General features: G+C 40.3%; 1 long non-coding RNA gene across 1 annotated transcript in view; it reads left to right on the top strand.

The window, feature by feature from the left end:
- Positions 1-20,631, top strand: part of LOC121039461 (uncharacterized) — a 51,854-nt gene extending 31,223 nt beyond the window's left edge. The window contains exons 3-6 of the long non-coding RNA XR_005794813.1: positions 12,322-12,405; positions 13,753-13,936; positions 15,735-15,868; positions 20,094-20,631. This is a non-coding gene — a long non-coding RNA (uncharacterized LOC121039461). The remainder of the gene's footprint in view (positions 1-12,321; positions 12,406-13,752; positions 13,937-15,734; positions 15,869-20,093) is intronic.
- Positions 20,632-21,208: the final 577 nt, after the last annotated feature.

The following is a 21,208-nucleotide window of genomic DNA, read 5'->3' on the forward strand; positions in this document are numbered from 1 at the left end:
TTTTGTAATCAAGGTAATGCTGACTTTGTAGAATGAGTTTGGAAGTTTTCCTTCCATTTCTATTTTTTGGAGCAGTTTCAGAAGAATATATATTAAGTTTTCTTTAAATGTCTGATAGAATTCCCCTGGGAAGCCATCTGGCCAGGACTTTTGTTTGTTGGAAGATCTTTGATTACTGATTCAATTTCTTGGCTAGTAATAGGTCTTGTCACAATTTCTATTTCTTCCTGTTTCAGTTTTAGTAGTTTATGTGTTTTTAGGAGTTTATCCATTTCTTCCAGATTGCCCAGTTTATTGGCATCAATTTTTCATAGTATTATCTTATGAAATACAAATATCACTGTGGTGTTGGTTGTGATCTCTCCTCTTTCATTGATGATCTTATCCACTTGGGTCCTTTCTTTTTTTCTTTTTGATAAGTCTGGCTAGGGGTTTATCAATTTTACTAATTCTTTCAAAGAATCAGCTCTTAGTTTCATTGATCTGTTCTACTTTGTTTGTTGTTTTGTTTGTTTTTATATTGCTTATTTCTGCTCTAATATTTATTATTTCTTAAAACATTTTTAATGTTAATGTTAATTTTATTTATTTTTGAGTAAGAGAGAAAGACAGAGAGTAAGCAGGGGGAGGGGCAGAGAGAGAGAGGGAGACACAGAGTCTGAAGCAGGCTCCAGACTCTGAGCTGTCAACACAGAGCCCAATGTAGGGCTTGAACTCACAGACTGCAAGATCATGACCTGAGCCGAAGTCAGACGCCCAATCGACTGAACCACTCAGGTGCCTCTCTAATCTTTATTATTCCCCTTCTTATTTCCCTTCTTCTGCTGGCTTTGGGCTTTACTTGCCCTTTACTCATCCTTTTCTAGTTCCTTTAGGTGTAAAGTTAGGTTGAGTATTTCAGACCTTTCTTGCTTCTTGAGATAAGCTTGTTTTGCAATATACTTCCCTCTTAGGACTGTCTTTGCTGCATCCCAAAGGTTTTGGACTGTTGTGTTTTCATTTTCATTTGCTTCCATGTATTTTTAAATTTCATCTTTAATATCCTGGTTAACCCATTCATTTTTTAGTAGGATGTTCTTTAACCTCCATGTATTTGAGGGCTTTCCAATTTATTTTTGTCTCGTGGTTGACTTCAAGTTTCATGGCATTTTGATCCAAATATATGCATGGTATGATCTTGATCTTTTTGTACTTGTTGAGGACTCATTTATGACTCAGTATGGGATCTGTTCTGGAGAACGTTCCATGTGCATTCAAGAAGAATGTGTATTCTTTTCCTTTAGCATGAAATGTTCTGAATGTATCTGTTAAGTCCATCCAATCCAGTCTGCCATTCAGAGCCATTGTTTCCTGTTGACTTTATGCTTAGATGATCTGTCCCCTGCTGTAAGTGGGTGTTGAAGTCCCTACTATTATTGTATTATTATCAATAACTTTCTTTGGTTGTAATTCATTGATTTATATATTTGGATTCTTTCAAGTTGGAGGCATAAATATTTACAATTGTTAGATCTTCTTGATGGATAGACCTCTTAATTATAATATAATGCCCTTCTTCATCTCTTGTTACAGTCTTTGGGTTAAAATCTAGTTTGTCTGATATAAGTATGGCTACTCTGGCTTTCTTTGGATGTCCATTAGCAAGATAGATGGTTCTCTATCTTCTCAGTTTCAATCTTCAGGTGTCTTTAGGTCTAAAATGAGTCTCTTGTAAGCAGCATATAGATGGATCTTGTTTTTTTTTAATGCATTCTGATATTGTGTCTTTTGATTGGAGCATTTGGTCTACTTATATTCAGATTGATTGTTGAGAGATATGACTTTAGTGACATTGTGTGTGGTGGTGTTCTTTGGTTCTTTCTAGTCTTTGTTGCTTTTTCTCTTTTTGTTTTGTTTTGTTTTTCACTCAAGGACTTCTCTTTAAAGTTTATTGCAAAGGTGGTTTAGGGATCACAAACTCCTTTAGTTTTTGTTTGTTTGGGAAATTTTATCTCTCTTTCAATTCTGAATGACAGCCTTGTCAGAATTATTTACTTGCCAGAATTATTTACTGCATTTTTTTCCCATTAAGCACGTTGAATATATACTGCCACTCCTTTCTGGCCTGCCATGTTTCTGGGGATAGATCAGCTGTGAACCTGATCTGTCTTCCCTTGTAGGTTAAGGACTTTGTTTTCTCTTGCTGCTTTCATGATTCTTTCTTTGTGTATTTTGTGAATTTGAATGTAATATGCCTTGGTGATGGTAGACTTTTGTTGAATTTAATGAGAGTTCTCTGTGATTCTTGGATTTTGATGTCTGTGTCCTTCCTTAGAGAATTTTCCTGCTATAATTTTTTAAATAAACCATCAGCCCCTTTTTCTCTCTCTTTATCTTCTGGGACTCCTGTGATATGAAGATTAATAAGTTGCTTGTGATCCTTTACCTTTCTTTCCCTCTTCTTTTCAGCTTCATTATTTTCCAGAATTTTATATTCTGTATCACTAATTCACACCTCTGATTTGTCCATCCTCTTTTTATGGCCTGCATTTGGGTTTGCTTCTCAGTTATAGGATTTTTAATTTCAACTCGACTTGGTTTTATTCTTTTATCTCTGCAGAAAGGAATTCTCTAGTGTTTTCTATACATTGTTCAAGTCCAGCTAGTATCCTCATACTCGTTCTAAATTCTAGTTCAGATATCTTACTTATATCTGCATTGATGAAATCCCTGGCTGTGAGATCTACTTCCTGTTCTTTCTTTTGGGGTAAATTCCTCCATCTCATCATTTTGTCCAGAAAAGAAGAAAGAAAGAAAGAACAAAAACAAACAAACAAACAAACAAACAAACAAACAAACAAAGAAAAAGCCAAAATACCCCCCAAAAAACTAGATCCTGGATGTGTTTTGGTCTGCTTGCTAAAAGAATCTAGATCCAAAAATAAAAATATAAAAAAAAATTAATAAAAGAAAATGAAATGAAAATAAAGAAAAACATTTAAAAATACAAAGAAAAATAAAAGTAAAAATTAAAAAAATAATAAAAATGGGGCGCCTGGGTGGCGCAGTCGGTTAAGCGTCCGACTTCAGCCAGGTCACGATCTCGCGGTCCAGGAGTTCAAGCCCCGCGTCAGGCTCTGGGCTGATGGCTCAGAGCCTGGAGCCTGTTTCCGATTCTGTGTCTCCCTCTCTCTGCCCCTCCCCCGTTCATGCTCTGTCTCTCTCTGTCCCAAAAATAAATAAAAGTTGAAAAAAAAATTAAAAAAAATAAATAAAAGTAAAAAAGAAATTGAAGAAATAAGTGAAAAAAATAATTAAATAAAAAATAAAAGTAAAAAGGAAGTTAGATCCTATTTCCCCTAGAGCTGAAGCTTTGCATCGCTCTATGATCAGTAGACTTGTTGCAAGCCAGTTGTTTGTTCAGATCTTCTGGGGGAAGACCTGTTGCTCTGATTCTCAGGCTGACTTGCCCTAGAGGAAATGCCCCTCCAGGGCACAGTGGGGTGGGCTTGGTGTAACGGGCTCCAGCCTCCACTAGGTGGTGCTCTTTTGCTCCCTGAAGGCTTTCAGGGCTGATGAGCAGGATGACTATGGCGGCACCCTGCTTGCTAGCCCCACAGCTGAAAGTTCCCACCTGTGGACTCTTCAGAGAACCCTCACAGAAGAGAATCAATCACCCCTCTAGTGTCACTGATTTCGGTTAAAACCCTGCGTTTCACCCTGCCTGTGTCCAAGATTTTAATATCAGAGGCCCAAGAGTGTTTCAAATCTCCAAATTTTAGGGACTCCCTAAAGGTGAACTCACTCTGTGCCTCTGGGAGAGGGTTTTGCTGTGCTTCTGCCATTTGCCAGCTGATACAAGGAAAGTGGTTGCACGACCATGCAGCAGTTCAGAGTTTATGGCAAAACATAGCAGAAAGGCAGCATCCCAGCTCGGTGCCCTTGGCTGGAGGCCCCACTCCTACACTTTTGAGCAGTGCAGCACGTTGGCCCCACCCATTCTTGTGACCCAGGGAATCCTTAGATCAGCTGTCACTCCTAGGACTCCACCCCGCTTCACCACCTGAGCACCTTAGAGTCAGGCACATCCCACCCGGTAGTGGACTTCTAAAAGCTCAGATTTTGTATTCTGTTGCTTCTAATGATCTGTGGTAGCCTCAGATAGCTCTATGTCCCCCAAGTCAGCTCTCTGCACCTCCTATCTTCCAGAAGGTGGTCACTTTTCTACTTGTAGACTTGGAGTTTTCGTTCTCTCAGACCTCCAATTGATTTCTTCGGTGTTGAGAATGACTTGAGAACAATCTAGCTGTGTTTAAGGGTCAAGACAAGCTTAGGGTCCCCCTATTCCTCTACTTTCTTAACTTGTCCTCCTCAAAATGTAATTTGTAAAAGCCCTTGATTCTGACTAACATTTTCTAATTAGGCATTCTAATTTCTTTTACCTTTATGAACCATGATGTTATATTTTTATATACCCTTTTTCCTTTGAGTTCTGAAGAGCCTTTTAAAAATACTTCATTTCAAGGGGCGCCTGGGTGGCTCAGTCAGTTAAGCCTCTGACTTCGGCTCAGGTCGTGATTTCACGGCTTGTGAGTTCAGTCCTGCGTCAGGCTCTGTGCTGACAGCTCAGAGTCTGGAGCCTGTTTTCAATTCTTTGTCTTCCTCTCTCTCCGCTCCTTCCACGCTCGTGCTCTGTCTCTCTGTCTCCCAAAAATAAATAAATATTAAAAAAATATATTTCATTTCTGGGTAAATGTATGAATGGATTGTAAATGCATCAACGATTATTGATAAAATGATTTAATACTTATTTTTTAAAGTTTAAACAGTATGAACTTCATTAGAAAGGAAAATATATTTAAATAAGAGGAATCAATTATAAACTATTCAAAGGTAAACATTCATTTACATATGGTTGCATATCAAGTCAATTATAGCATATTTATTAAAATCGTTTTTAGAAGTATTTCTCGGCTAGTTGGTTTTGACTCAACTTCATAGTGAAACTTAGCTCTTATGATTGTCCCTTAGTAACAAAACATACTTTAGTAGAAAGACACAGCTTGCCTTAAGAAACCCTCCAATACAAAATACAAATTCTGATATTTGATAAAAACGGAGGTAAGTATCCAGGTGTAGGAAGAATTCTTTCAAAGAATTAATCACATCTTATTTACAAAGACATTTCTGTTAGTGGTTTATTTCCAAAATGTACTTTTAGCCATTGTGCTAGTTTTCTTTCACTATATAACAAATTACCATAAACTCTGCAGCTTGAAGCAACACCCAGTTTTAGTTCACACATGGTTGTGTAGGTCAGACGTCTGAGCATGGATGGCATGGCTGTGTTCTCTGTTCTGTGTCTCAAAGGTGGAAATCAGGGCATTGGCCAGGCTGGGTTACTTTCTGGAGGCTCTGGGGAAGAATGCAGGTTATTGGAAGATTTCAGTTCCCTGTGGCGGTAGGACTGAGGTCCCCTTTCTTTATTGGCTGTCAGCTGGGGATGGCTCTCAGCTCCTAGATGTCACTCACATTCCTTGACACTTGCTCCCCTCCATCTCCAAAGTGAGCAACAAAGAATCTCTCATGTCAAACCTTCCTCCACACTCCACCCCACGCATTGAATCTCTTTTACCAGGACACCAGTCTCTTTTAGGGGCTCACCTGATTAGGTCAGGCCCACTGAAGATAATTTCCCCTGTCTTAAGACTTGGTACCTTTATTTTATCTCACATAATCCTTCACAGCAGCATCTAGGTTAGTGTCTGTTAAATAACTGGGAGAAAGTTTGTATGCCCTGGAGGCAGGGGTTGGACTGGATCTTGAGAACTGTCTCAGAATTCTGCCTGAATTTACAGCAGTGGAGTGTCCCATGATTCGATTTTTAAAAAATCCATTTAAAAAATATGACTCCCGGGGCGCCTGGGTGGCGCAGTCGGTTAAGCGTCCGACATCAACCAGGTCACGATCTCACGGTCCGTGAGTTCGAGCCCCGCGTCGGGCTCTGGGCTGATGGCTCAGAGCCTGGAGCCTGTTTCCGATTCTGTGTCTCCCTCTCTCTCTGCCCCTCCCCCGTTAATGCTCTGTCTCTCTCTGTCCCAAAAATAAATAAACGTTGAAAAAAAAAATTAAAAAAAAAATATGACTCCTAATCCAAAATGCAAGGTTAGTTGGAAGACTTGATAGCCATTTAAGAGGGAGTTAAACCCCTGTAGTTCAAATTCCAAGAAAGTAATGACACTATCTGTGTAGGCTTCACTCCAGTACCTTTCCCATCAATGTGAGACACTTACTGCCCTCTCTCCAGCAAGACGATCCCTATAGTCAGCAGTATATGCGTGGTGCGCTTCGGGGGCTTATGAAAGGAAAGCTTGGAAATCTATAAGCGCACCCCTGGCTTGGAGGAGGGGAGGGTCTCACTCGTGTTTTTTTTAGCCTCACACATGGCTTGTCTCTTCCCAGGAAAATGTCAGTCACAGGATAGAAGCACCTCTGTCAGCCCCGTCTCTGTCATCTCTGTGCTCTCCTGCTCAGAGGCAGAAATGCAGTCCCAAAGGCCCAGTTGTACTCCCGAATCAATTCCCTTTATGTCTCCTGAGGCTGAGCTGCAAAAACACTCTCTGTGTTCTGCCAGCCACTTAATCTCTTCTCCTCATTTCAAACTTCAATATACTCTTTTAAAAAAGAATCATACCCAAACCTCCCCCACAGCCAAATGGCCTAAGCGACTCTGCTTCTTGGACTCCAGTGCTCTCATGAATGTTCATAATATTGTCTCCAATCATTAAGAAAGTGTTCAATCATGTACCGTACTCTGTTTAAGGACACAGGGAGGTGTGTAAAATTGCCATATTTCTAGTTAGCTGTCATCCCAGCGTGGAATCACCTTGTGCCCAGAGACTCATTCATTCCAGAATCTAGTTCATTCGTTGTTACGGCGTTTTTCATGGGTTTTCGGACTCTGTGGTGAGTTCGAGATTGCTGTACTTCAGAGGTTACCCTGATTCACCCTGGGTGCGTTGTCTCCAGCTGTTTGTTCCTGAGTCACCAGATCTCAAGTCTAGAAAGTGTGCCTCAACCTGCAATGAAGAGTGGTTTTGTGTGACGGGTTCTAGTTCCAGATGTTCTGGGCTCAAGTACCAGCTCATCTACTCACTAACTAGAGTCATTCACTGTTTCTGTGCGTTGATTTCCTATCTTACAAGATGTGCTTGTTAGGGTGACTGGCAGGCAATCAGGTCTTACTATGTCAGGTGTTATTTCAAGCCCCTCCACCTCGTGCATTGAGGCCTAAGCCAGTGGATACATTTCTTGCCCTTTGGCTCAAGAACTGACAGATCTGGTCAGTACATGACATTTCTTTTACTTTCAACATATATCCAGAATCTAACCGCTTCTCCCCATCATCACACCCATCCCCTTTGGTCCCAGCCATCAAACATCTCTTACCTGGACGATTACAATAGTCTCCTGATGGCCTCCCTGCTTTTATCCTTGCTCCCCCTACCACCTCCTGTCTGTCCTTTATCTGGAAGCTAAGATGATACCTTAAAAATGTGAGTCTGGTCATGATCGCTCCTATGCTCAGAATCCTGCAATGATGTCTCATGTTTCTCAGCGTAAAAACAAAACCCCTTATAATGGCCTATAGGCCCTTCATTATAGCTGCCCCCTTCAGCTCTCTGACTTTCTTCCTGCTCACTTGCTCCTGCCAGGTGGCTCCGTGAGCTGGTTCTCCAACAGGCCAGGCCTGCTTTTTGCACATGTTCTTTCTTGCCTGGAATGCTCTTCCTCAGATGTGTGTCATCTCCTTATCTCTTTGTTCAGATGCCCCTCCTCAAAGACATTCACCTTGACATTCTCCTCTCCTATTCCTCCTTTCCCTTAATTTGTGCTGCCTTTTCTTTTTCCTTACTGCATATTGTAATTTTGTCACACCATATGTTTAGCACAGCTTCTGGTTTCTGTTTCCCTGTGACAGGATAAAAGCCCCCCAGGGGCAGGGATACTGGTTCTCTGATGTATCCTAAGTGCTTGGAATAGCACCCAATGCATAGTAGGGACACAATAGTATTTGCTGATTAAAGAATGAACGGATGTTGTGCCGGGGAAGACAAAGATAGAGAAAGATGGCCGTGTTGGCAGTTTGAAAGCTGATACAACACAAAAAGCAATGTGGAACTGTAAATAAGAACAGCATGAATCAAAGAGACAGAATGCTGCGAGATGTGATTACGGTATCCAGAGTTCCATCTGAACCTATTGGATTTACATTCATCTTTTCAGGCACGTGTAGATACGTAAGTAGTAATCTAGTGTTTTCACCCAGTGTTTGATTATAGGTGCTAAAGAAATACATTTTGATTCACTCACTGTCAGCTCTATAATTGTCAAAACTCAGGTGTGTCCGTGAGGCAAACTTTAACAATTTCTGAGGAGAGGGAAGAGGCTGGGACTGAGGGTTGATCTGAATTATAGTTTTGACCTATGAGTGCATAGCGGACAGATCTCGTTTGGGCTTTTAATTCCTACAGATATGGATTTGAGTTCTAACTCTGTCATCTTGTAGCTATGTGGCCTTGGTTAGGGTGTTTTATACCTCAAACCTTCAACTTCCTCTGCTGCAAAGTAGGGAGAAGTGATACCCGACTTAATAATATTATCCTAGGGGCGCCTGGGTGGCTCAGTCGGTTAAGCGTCCGACTTCGGCTCAGGTCATGATCTCACGGTCCGTGAGTTCGAGCCCCGCCTCCGGCTCTGTGCTGACAGCTCAGAGCCTGGAGCCCATTTCAGATTCTGTGTCTCCCTCTCTCTCTGCCCCTCCCCTGTTCATACTCTGTCTCAAAAATAAAATAAAACGTTAAAAAAAATTTTAATAAAAAAATAATATTATCCTAAAAATAAGATATAATTTGGTGAAAGTATGTGTTTAACAAATATTGACTTGTTATTGTTGTTGAATATACATGGAGAACTTAGGCTTGATTTAGATATTAGTCTTTATATTTATTATAGGTTGAATTATGTCCCTCAAAATTCCTATTTGAATTCTTAATCCTCAATGTGACTGTATTTGGAGACAGGGCCTATAAGAGGGTAAATAAGGTTGAATGAAGTCATAAGGGTGGGACTCTGACCTGATGGGATTAGTGTCCTTGTGAGAGGAAACCCCAGAGTCTGCTCTCACTCACTCTCTGCCATGTGAGGATACATCGAAAATGTAGCCATCAGCAAGTTAGGAAAAAGGTCCCACCAGTAACCAAATAGGACGGTAACTTGATCTGGAACTTCCCAGCCTCCAGAACTGTGAGCAATAATTTTCTGTTGTTTAAGGGAATCACTCTGTGCCATTCTGTTATAGCAACCCAAAGCAATGAAGATAATATTCAATGGTGTTTCACAGACTGAAATTTAGGTGAATCTTCAGTATGTAGTCAGCATCTGGGATAACACTGGGCAGTTCCAAATCTTGGAGACAGGGTGTTCTCAAGGCCTGTGTATTATACAGATTCTGGCAAATGAGCTGGAGTTCCAGAAAGAGCCCTTGTTCCTGCAGAAAATTAGACTGATGCTTGGGATCTAAAGTGGAAGGAAGACCCAGCAGTGAAAAGAGAGCCCAACTCTCCCATACTCAGACTCACTCCAGATTGCAGATGGTGGGGGAGGGCAGAAGTATTTGATATACTTCTTTCTTTGTTCATATCTGCTTGATGGACCAGACAAAACTGAGGCTACAGGTGAAGGGCACCAGTGCCCAGATCTGAGAGGGGCCAGGGAAGATGAGGGCTGATGAATCATCTTTGTCTAGTAAGTGCTCATCCCCACTAGAACTTACAGAGCTTTTAAAGGCAAAACCTGATACCACCACATTAAAATGTGGATTGTTTTATAATTACAAGTGCATGCTATCTTTCAAAGATATTTAAAAAAGATATTTGTATTCATGTTTCACATGTAGTTAATAGAACTGAAAGTGATTTTTTAGCTATATCTAATGGACTAAATTCTCTAACATATCGTTGAGAGATTCATACAAGCTCTTTTGGGCAGTCCTATCAAGCGATTGTCCTTTACCCAAGGTCTGGGTCTAGGTTGTGTTCTCGATGTGCGGTCTTTATTTTTACCATCAGTGTATTGAGCATTTAGCATTGATAATATTTCCTGCAGCTCGAGAGATTTATCCTCCTAATTGGATATTGTTATTTCCCTTGCTTGGGTAGCCAGAATATCTGAATTTGCCCTAATTAGAATTGACTTCTCTGGGTTGACAAAGAGCCCTACAGTCTAAGTCATGATATACATAAGGAGTAAACTTAGTTTTCTAAAGAATCACTACTTTTCTGTTTGGTTTATGACAATTCAAAAATTCCATAAAAACTTTTCTAGAAATAATTGTGAAAAGTTTTCAAAGTATAAAACACACACATGTAAAACATATAACTACAATATGGAGATTCACCTAAAATCTTTCTAGTCAACATCCTTTCATGTAGGAGGTTTAAACTCTCCAACTATAATCAATAGAAATTAGTAAAAGTAAGTATTGGTCATATTGCAAAGCACTGGTGAGCAAAGCAAAGTTCTTGGCTTTGGGAGCCCACGGATTAAAAAAAATTTTTTTAATGTTTATTTATTTTTGAGAGAGACAGAGACAGAATGTGAGTGGGTTAGGGGCAGAGAGAGAAGGAGACACAGAATCCAAAGCAGGCTCCAGGCTCTGAGCTGTCAGCACAGAGCCCGACGCGGGGTTGGAACTCACGAGCTGTGAGATCATGACCTGAGCCAAAGTCGGACGCTCAACCGACTGAGCCACCCAGGTGCCCTGGGAGCCCATGGATTAAAGATGGGAGAGAGACAAGTTTGAGAGCAACTGTAACACTGTGGAATCTGCTAAGAGAGAGAGAGATTCACAGGTTGCTATAGAAACGAAGAGGAGAGGCCTTTAACTCAACAGCATCCGAGGTGTCATGGAAGTTTTCTTAAATATATAATACCGAAGGTGACTGTTGAAAGATACATGAAAATGATCCAGATGGGTGGAGAAAGGCAGGAGGAAGAGTAAGACACTACAGGAAGAAGGAACAGTGTGGTCAAAGGTTGGAAAAAATGGGATGTATTTGGGGAAACTTCATGTTTATGAGAGTACTGTATTGTGGGTGACGAGGCTGACGCCAGGCCGTGAAAGATCTTACATTTTAGGATGTTTGGGTGAAGAGACACAATGTGTTTATAGAAACTGGAATTTTGTGATTATTTTTGTACTTTAAAATTTTCACTTATTCTCCCAAAGAATGATAATGTCTACTTATCTTTCCTTGTTTACTCCTCATCATAATCTGTGTCTAGCTGGGTATTTGTAATGTATTGGATGCTACTAAAAAGATAATAGTTTTGGGCTATTGCCTTATTTTCCTTTCTTAACTTTTACCTCTATTCAATTTTCAGTTATACACGCTAGCCAAAAATGACAGAATAGGGGTCGTGATAACTTGTCTAACTGCTCCCTCTCTCCATTTATTAGCCTGCATTTTACTGGTTAAGTGGGAACATGGTCAAAAGAAATTATGTGGATATTGGGAACTGAAACCAGCAATATTCCTTGTCTGTGTTGAAAAACACTGAGAGTAGACATTGTTTTTTGTCCTTATGTTAATCAGTGCTGGGACCAGGCAAACATAACTTAGCTGTTTGCTTCAAGAAATGCCTGCTTGTGAAAGAAAAGAAAATCAATTGAAGGAAAAGTAAAGAGAATCAATGAAATAGCTTGCTCATTGAGACTTGCTTCAAGACCTCTGCCTTTCTGTCTCTACCAATCCAAAGTTATTTTAATAATAATGAAAAAATTCTGCTCAATCTCAACCAGTTTCCAACTTGCAAGGCTCACTTTAAAACTACCCAGCCATGACCTTAAACTCTATAAATACTCTGTCCTAAGGTAGTGTTCTGCCCTACTGGTCCACAGATTTTTTTCTAGTGTTTTTATTGGGAGAAATTGACATTTAATACTATTTTGCTTTAAATTAGCTTTGACATTCTACTGTTAGAATGATATTCTGATGAAGTTACTGCAGCAACATTGCCCATAAGATAGTATTTGAAGACTTGGTGAGAGATGCTGGGTAGATAAGAACGTAAATTTACAAAAAGTCATTTACTTTTTGCAGACACAATTTTATCAAATGATGTGGGGTGATAGAAGGGAGCAGAGAGAGGGAGAATGGAGATTTTGGGTGGGGGAAGATTTTAAAAAATCTTCCAAAAAGGTAGATTTCACAGAAAAAGATAAGACAACTTCATATTTATGGTACCTACTGTAACTTCAGTGGGATTGACTTTCTATAGGTGAAATGTCAGATCCAGCTCTGAGGATTTGAACCATAGACCAGATCTCTGGAGAGGAGACAGATGTTCAAAGACAAATTTCAGGTACTCTGATGCAGGTATACCCCAATATATAACGATTCCCAGTCACAATCCATATTCAGAACCCCAGACTCCTCTTCCCTATAGTGTCTATAGGAGATTCTCTAGAAATTTCTCTGTCAGTTAAAGAAAACAGTGAAATTTCTCTGTCTGTTTCTTTTCTATCAGTTCCATTATTTCTTCATCTCCTTGGTTGCCTATCTTTGGAATCCTCATCTCCACTCTGTCCAAGGCGACAGCTGATGTTTCTGCTGATTGCTTTCTGCATCCCGGGAACCCTGACTTATACAGTATTTATGTTGTGAGTGCTATGATTGATTGTAGGACAGCACAGCTAAGGCAAGGCTTTCATATCTGATAAGGATTTCGAAACAGCTATGGGATAAACAAGGGAATTGGCAACCCAGTGAGCAGCTTATAATTACTGAAATGCGGCCCGTCTTACAACTTCCAGACTCATGCTTGTTGGTGACTGCATTAAGCATTACCTGTGTCTGTCATATTTGGTTCTTCTCTCCTTTTGGGCACTCAAGTTTTAGCCCCCGTGGCAGTCGGATAAACCATGAGACTAGTTCTGGTCAATAGCTTGTGAAGGAAAACAGGATATGGGAGGTCCCAGGCAAAATTTCCTTTGCAAGCCCCTACCTATATAAACAATTTGATCTAAAAGCATATTACAAAATTCATAGGGCTGTGGGAGGTATTTATCAATGAAAGTTTAGAATAATGGTTATAGAAGAAGTATGTAGGTATTTGATTATTGTCCAATCATTTGCAGGTAAAGATTTGTTTTGTAGTGTCCAGGAACCATCTCTTTATTTTTCAGTTCCAGAACTATGTTTTCGCCTTTATTGTCAAATGCACCATTTCTGGCAAATTTAATATCTTGCACTGGGAGAAAAGGATGGAAACACTGTTATTACTTACAATGCCATGGCTCTTTGGAAGCTGCTTCTATTGAAACAATATAGAGTTCCTTGCCTCGGCACTTCTCCAGTTCCAGGCGTTGAATGCTGCTTATATCATCAGTCCTGACACTGCATTACCCATTCTGCCATTCCTGAATCCTGGCTTCCAATGATTCCCTCAAAGGTTGTTACTAGGCTTTTGTTTTGTTTTGTTTTTGATGATGCTCACACGTCATCTTCCCCATGCATGAAAAAAAAATGTGAATAATCATTCATTTTTGGTCATGTTATGTGTCCTGTTTAGAAGGTTATAGTGTAAGGGAATATAACACAACTTCTGGCCATCTCTTCTCTTAAACTCCATCGGGCTGTCATCTCTGCACTCCTAAAATGTGATCTCTTTCAATGTTGTTTACATCCCTGAATTTCACATGCTGACAAGGGCAGGGAGGGTAGGTGAGAGGCCCGTGGGCAGAGTGAGAAGAGCAGCCTCATTCACACAACGAATGTATGGTCGCTCATCTGGCATGCTTAAGACAGACCTGAAAGAATGTGCCATCACCACAACAACTGGAGGCAAGAGAAGACATCAACTCCAGAGCCCATTGGTGTTAAAGAGCAGTGATGTAAGTAAACATTTGCTCCAGAAGGACAGGCAATCCCCACATCCTCCCACTCTCTGTCATGTAATGCTGAGCCTTCATGAGAGGTGGCATCAGCTCTGCGTGTCAGCAGCGGGAAGTCCACAGAATAAAGGATACCTGCTGTCACTCTCAGATGCTGTAGACTAGAGGTGGTTTTGCAAATTAAACATGGACAGGTGAGAGCTGACATAAGGGCTCAAACATGGTTTCAGCACAAGTGTTGGTAGGGGACAGATAGTGGTTAAGAACAAAGGACTTTGTCCAGCATGAGTGAGGATCACCCAAAATGGACATGTCAGTACCATTCTGGAGGCCCAATTCTGTGTGATTCCACAAAAGAAGTATCATGCTGACCAGCAGGAGCAATTAGGCTAATCTTGAGTGGCAGTGTGGAGGCGGGTTGCTTGCTGATCCATAAGGGACAAGGATTGTGAGCGAGAAATAAGCTAGTTTGGTGTCAAGTCTATAAGGCTTTTTGTTACCACAGGAAAACCTTGTCTGCCCTGACTGACACAGACCCCATTCATGGGTGTTTGCTCTTCAGCCACAGGCCAGGCTCCTTGCTTACCAGTTCTTAGTTAGAAGGTGAGCTGAGGATTATCCAAGTAAACACATGTATAGTATTTAGAAAGGTAAATGTTAGCTATTACTTGCAGTTATTACTATCGGCATTTGTTCTCATGTTAGAGACTAACTTATCAGTGAGATATCTTTCAGAATATTTCACACAGGTCAGTCTCCAACTGTCATCGAGAATTTTTTCATCTGACTAGATCAAGACCTACCCTGTGTGTTCTCTTTTCTAGTTCTGTAATTGACTTTTTTTTTTTTTTAAACAATAGACAATGAGAAATTTTACTCCTACTAGTGAGAGAATTCCATCCTTCACTCTCAAGAGAACAAGCTTCCCTCATGGTCCAGATAGGACCACAATAACTTAGTGCACAGAACATATATTGAAATCTGACTCATCAGTCGTGGGGCCCAAATTGAGCTTCACAACTCTTTATAATAACAACTACAAACATTGGTTGAATGTTTACTGTTTGCCAGGCAACATTCTAAGTGCTTCCCGCATATTAACTCATCTGTCATCCTTATGCAAACCTATCCCGCAAAGCACGATAGTTTATGGTTACCTATTATGAGGAAGTGAGGTACAGAGAGGCTAATTGCTTTGTCCAAAGTCATGGAGCTACTCAGTTTGACCCACAATTTCAATGCGTGCAGTCTGCTTTCAGAGTCTAGGCTCTTAACGACTTCACTCTGTCTCTGTTTATTCTGATAACATGCTAACTTGATACACGTGACTTGTGGTTTTTTTTTTGGGGGGGGGTTATTTTTAATAGCCATGTTTCTAGAAAGAGTTGAAGATCAGAGATGAGGCCTATGCCATCATCCTGTAGTCTTCTGGATCTCAGGATCATGATTCAGAATTCTCGAGAACACACACACACACACACACACACACACACACACACACACACTTCCTCAAGTGCACTTGGTAAATAATGAAGTTTTGCTGCCCGGCAGTGTTCAAGTCTTTATTCATTTATTTAGGAGGTATTTATTGAGTGTCTACTGAGTGCCAAGCATTGTTCTGGGTGCTAAGGCAGTGAACAAGACAGTCTCCGCCCTGAAGGAGCTGAGAATCTCAGGGACACTTTATAGCATTCTAATACGTTCCTATAGCTCCTACCACCCAGGCTTCAGGATGCCGTGCCACAATTGATCATTTTCTTACATTACCAGCAGCCTGTCTGTGCCTCTTTGCTTGTAGTAAATCATTCAGTGTGAAGTATGAGCCTCAAGTCAAATTCTGCCAGTGGAACTGATGAGAGGTGGCGAATGACTCAAATGGAGGAGAAGAGAGATTTGCAAGCTGGAGTGGGTTCGTGGAAAGGACTTCATGTGGTATGTATCAACCAGAGTACATGGTAAGAGAAGGAGGACAGAGCCGCCTTTCTCATTTGGCAGACGGCTAGGGTGTGAGACTAATTAACAATTAAAAAATAAACACAATCCCAAAGCAGCAAATGATAATTTAATCCTGAGAAAGCTTCTTCTGGGTCAGTCATGTCAGCCATTGAATTTCGGAGCCTGGCATCAAATTCCAGCCACGAGAGATTGGCTGGAAGCTTCTGCCATCTGTCCTGGAGAATCCATGAGCTTCAGCACTGGTGGTGCAGGGAACTTTGTCACCAGAAGTGGAGATTCTCTCGGAGTTTATTGCTGCCGTCTCACTGGCTGAAGGACAGGAGCTCACATAAGACTGTGGACCACAGTCTTTGTGAAGCATTTTCCCCTGCAAATCACAAATACTTACCAAGCCCTGTATACCAGGCAGTATGCCAGACACTGCACACAGAAGAATGAATAAGATGTAGACACTGTTTTTATAGAGCACCAATCTTGTGGAGGACACACTTCCATAAATGAAACATATGATACAGCGGGGTGCATATAATGTTGGGGTGACGAGATTATTCAAGACATCAGAGGAAAAGCATCTCTTCTTAAGAGGGAAACTGAGTGCATATGGTGACCAGAATTCCCTCAAATCTTCAGATGAGGCTACATTATATTTTAACATCATCTTATTTCCAAGTTGTGCCCCTCATAGCTGATGTGGCCTTGAGAAAAGCACCTGTCAAATATGATTATATAGCCTCTTGATTTGTGATCGCTAAAGAGCCAGGGTCCATATCTTTCAAATTTCCTTGTAATTGTCCTCAGTACCATACTCTGCTTGCTGCTGATAATGCCAGCATGCTTCTGATTTAAGCAGAGAGGTGCTATTGACTACATCTGACCTCTACACTGAAAATAGATCTGTGGCCAAAAGAAGGCAATGTGAAATTGGGCCCTCATTTGGATCCTTATCTATTGGTATAAGTGCTGTCTATTTATTTGCAAATGTCTTGCATCACCAGCCTATTTTAAGGACTGAGTCTTAAAGGAAAGTGAAACTTCCTAATTAAAAAAAAATCAGAGAAATTTTAAAAAGATGGATGAGGTTGTGAAGGGGCAGGGATGGAGTGACTATATGAATTCAAATGATTCTCCTTACCAGCATAAGGGGAAATCTTTCTTTCCTAAAATTAAAATGGTTGGGAAGAATGAAACATTTGTTTGTTAAGAATTAGCCTTTCATGAACCGAATAGAGGAGAGGTATAGTTCTAGTAACCAGGAATTACTAGAACTAGGTGGGCAGAAGTCATGGCAGGAGAGGTTCTTGAAATGGAGACGAGCAAGAGCTGTCCATGCTTTGTTTGAAACGACATAGAATCCAGTGGAGCAAACTGGTTAGGAGGATGAAGATTCCAGAGCCAGCCAGAAATGTATTAAATTTCTGACTCTGTTTTTTTGTTTTTTTGTTTTTTTTAATCTCAGTTATTGGTACCAAGTTACTTTATTTACTTAAGATTGGTTATATAAAAATATATCAATATTCAATAGTATTTTTTGAGGTAGATAATCATTCCTGTTGCTTTAGGTTCTGTGATGATTCAAGGAGATAATGAACCACGCCTAGTATATAGTAAGTGCTTGATGAAAAGTGGTCCTTTACTCTTTACAATGTTGAGCATCATCAACATTGTTAAGTGAACACTGACTTCCTAGCGCTCATGCTAACACAAGAGGAGGAAGACGTATTTTATATAATTATGCCAGGAGGGTGAGCCAAGGAAAGAAGCATATGTTCCTCGGGGATGTTGGGAGACAGGAACTCTTTCTTGCTGGACTAGATCTTGAAACAATGCGAGGCTACACCTATGGCAGCCAACCTGTTGCCATGAGGAAAAATCCTGGAATTTCTAGGGATAGCCTCGAGGAGCAGAAGACATGGTGAAAGAGAAGTTAAGAGATAGAGAGACTCTTGCCCCAGATAATATCATTTCATCTGTGAATCCAGCCATAGCTAAAGTTGGCACTACCCCTGGATTTCTAATTCTCGAGCTAATAAATCTTGTTTGAGCCTCTCAGTTTTCTGATACTTGCAATGAGTCTGTATTAGAAAATGAAGTCCCATCTTTTATTTTTTAGTAAAAAGAAAAGTCTTCTCTCCCCCTCTTTTCCTGTCTTGGATGTAGCTGTCTTGTCTGGAACAGAATTAGCTGGCTATCAGCCGTGAGGCAAAAAAATTGAGGCGAAAGCTACAAGAAACACTAGAATCTCTTTTCTGATATTGTGGAGTCATAGAAATAATGCCAGCTTCACTTTTTGTATCAGTTTGATAGGGCTGCCATACACAGTAGCACAGACTGGATGGCTCAAGCGAAATAAATGTACTTTCTCACAGTTCTGGAGGCTCGAAGGCCGAGATCAAGGTGTTGCCGGGCACATCTCTTCTGAGGCCTCTGTCCTTGGCTTGTAGATGGCCGGCCGTCCTCTCTGTGCGTCTTTACATGGTCTTCCCTCTGTGTGTGTATATGTCCTAATCTCCTCTTCTTGTTAATATACCAGTAGATTAGATTGGGGGCACCCTAACGACCTCAACTTAGTTAAAGACCTTATCTCCAGATACAGTCCCATTCTGAAGCACTGGGGCATTATGACTTCAATATACATTTTTTTAGGAAAAACAATTCAGTCCATATGACTTTTATTGCAGAGAAGCAATAGTCGTCATATTTTGGGTTATTTTACTAATATTTTAGCAGCTAAAAAATGTTAGCAGCTAAATGAAATGGTTAAACATGGATGAAAGAGGCTTGCTCTAATTTTTATTTTTGTAAATGTATTTCTTTGGGCTTACTAAGAGCCAGGCTATCACCTCATGGTTTGGAAAAACTCATAATTCTCAGGAGAAAGGCATTTGCAGACAGAAGACGCCTTGCTCTTGAGTTCAGGAGTGCAGATTATCTTGTTCTTTCATTTTTTTTTTTTAAAGACTGGTTTTCCAGAACTCCAGGTTATACATTTAAGGCTTTAATGGCTTAGAGAGACCACCGGAGAAGGAGGAAATTTTTTTAAAAAGAAATGTGGACTAGGCTTCATAAGGGCAAAATCCCTGTCTTACAGCTGGAAGTCTGATCGAGACAATTAATGGTAGCGTCTGCCCGTACGAAGACACCTAGTAGTTCCTGGATGCCAAAAAAAATATTGCACCCTCGCCTTCCAAGACTATACTATTCTGCTCAATCCTTGACTCTGAGTTGGTTACTGCAAATATAGCATTTTCAACTACACAGTAGACGCATTGTCTTTTTGGTAACTTACAGCGCAGCTGAGCAAACTGGCCTCATCGCCCTGGGGGATGAAAAACTTACGTACATGGGATTCTAGGTCAGTTAGGTAGAAGAAGAAACATATCTCTAAGTGCTGAAAAGAAAATTCGAGTTTTCAAATGTTGTCCATGACTTGTTTTCTACTCGTTTCTAATTCCTCAAAGAGGCAATGCTATTTAAAATGAGATTTCGGTCATTAAAAAAAAAAAAAAAGGAATGGTATTTGAGAACTAGTCATTCAGATACAATAAAGCTTCAATGAATTTTTTTCCTCCACGATTTTAATATAAAGCCTGATCCTATATCTCTGCATGGGTTGAGCGCCTACATCTTTTTAATGGAACTTTAGCTTGAATAGGCACTCTAGGGGAGAGGTGGGACACAGGGCTTTCTCAGCAGCTGCGTTTGTCCGACAGAGGGCACTTGGAACTCACACATAAATAGCAGCCATGACCGCGCTGTTTAAGATATCCATTTTCATTGCCATGGTGATTCTTAATTAACGCATCGCATCAGGTTTTCATTGACACCAGTAAAATGAGGTGACTGTGACCTTGATTAATAAAATGTGTAATCATTCTGGAACTATCGTGAGTTAGAAACTTGTTAGATATTTCTTCCCAGTGATTACACTGGCCTGTAATCAATAAAACCAAAATCTACATTGCAGATTATTCAAGCTCCGTCTCCAGGGTGAAGACTTTTATTTCTTCTTAAAAATAAAGTTGAGCATATATTTGTGACAGTTTAAGGATAAGAAAGTAACAGACTAAATAACATGTTTTATTATATGAAGAGTATTGACTTGCTTGATACTTCTCAATATAAAATACACAGCTTTCAGACACGGGGGAAGGCACTTCAGAGTGTTGTTGATATTTCTAAGATTCTGTTTTTTAAATTTCAGCGTCCAGATCAAGAAGCAAAATGAAAAGAATGAAATTCTTGGACGGTTCGGTTTACAAGTTAAAACCTACAACTTACCCCTAGAGGGCGCTCTTCACTTTGTTATCTCTCAGAAGCCTTGCCTGGCAATGGCTGCCATTCAAATGGAAAACGTCGCACTTAATGTTTGTGAATTGTGTAAGAATAATCAGAAGAACCCCACAATGCTGGGCAGATTTTTTACCCCTAACGCTTCTGTTGGTTGTGATGTAAAGTCCTTGACTGAATCAAATGTAAACTGTAAGGATTCAGCAAATCCAGGTTGCCTGTGCAAATATCCGTAACATGTAATTCACTATCAACATTTTTATTCTCATTAAACAGACAAAGCACACAATTAAGAAACTTTATGCTTCTCTCATGTTTTCACTTTCATAGAAGCGATTTTGCATATTGATCACTTTCATACCATATCTTTGTGAGAGGTTTTATAGCACAAAGTCAAATAGTTCATTGGTTTCTTTCTTCTTCTTCTTTTTTTTTTTCCCCCAGAATGATAAATAAATAATTGACCTTATAAATATCCTGATCATTGCACTAACTTCATGGAGCTGGTCTAACATATCCCTAACTCTGAGGTTTTATAAGTTTGCTTTCTTTTTTTTTTTGTCAATTAAAAAAAAAATACTTATTTATTTTTGAGAGAGACACACAGAGTGTGAGTGGGAAGGGGCAGAGAGCTAGGGAGACACAGACTCTGAAGCAGGCTCCAGGCTCTGAGCTGTCAGCACAGAGCCCGACACAGGACCCACAAACTGTGAGATCATGACCTGAGCCGAAGTCAGATGCTTAACCTACTGAGCCACCCAGGAACCCCTATCAGTTTGCTTTCTCAGTAGAGTACATGGTCGGTTGTATTATTTGAAAATATTTACTCTACTTCCTCAAAATGGGCAGAAAATACTTCCCCACTCCATTATGCTAGACTTGGTAAATGGAATGTGAGAAGTAACCATGCTACTTTCAACAAAGACCTTAACTGTGATTTAATATCTCTTGTGCTTCCTTTCTGTCGTGAGAATGCATTCGTTACACATAGCAGTTGCCCCTTCAGCCTGGGTCCCTGACTGTGAAGAT

This window comes from Herpailurus yagouaroundi, unplaced genomic scaffold (assembly GCF_014898765.1).
Source record: "Herpailurus yagouaroundi ecotype Mexico unplaced genomic scaffold, PumYag 180, whole genome shotgun sequence".
NCBI classification, from domain to species: Eukaryota; Metazoa; Chordata; class Mammalia; order Carnivora; family Felidae; genus Herpailurus; species Herpailurus yagouaroundi.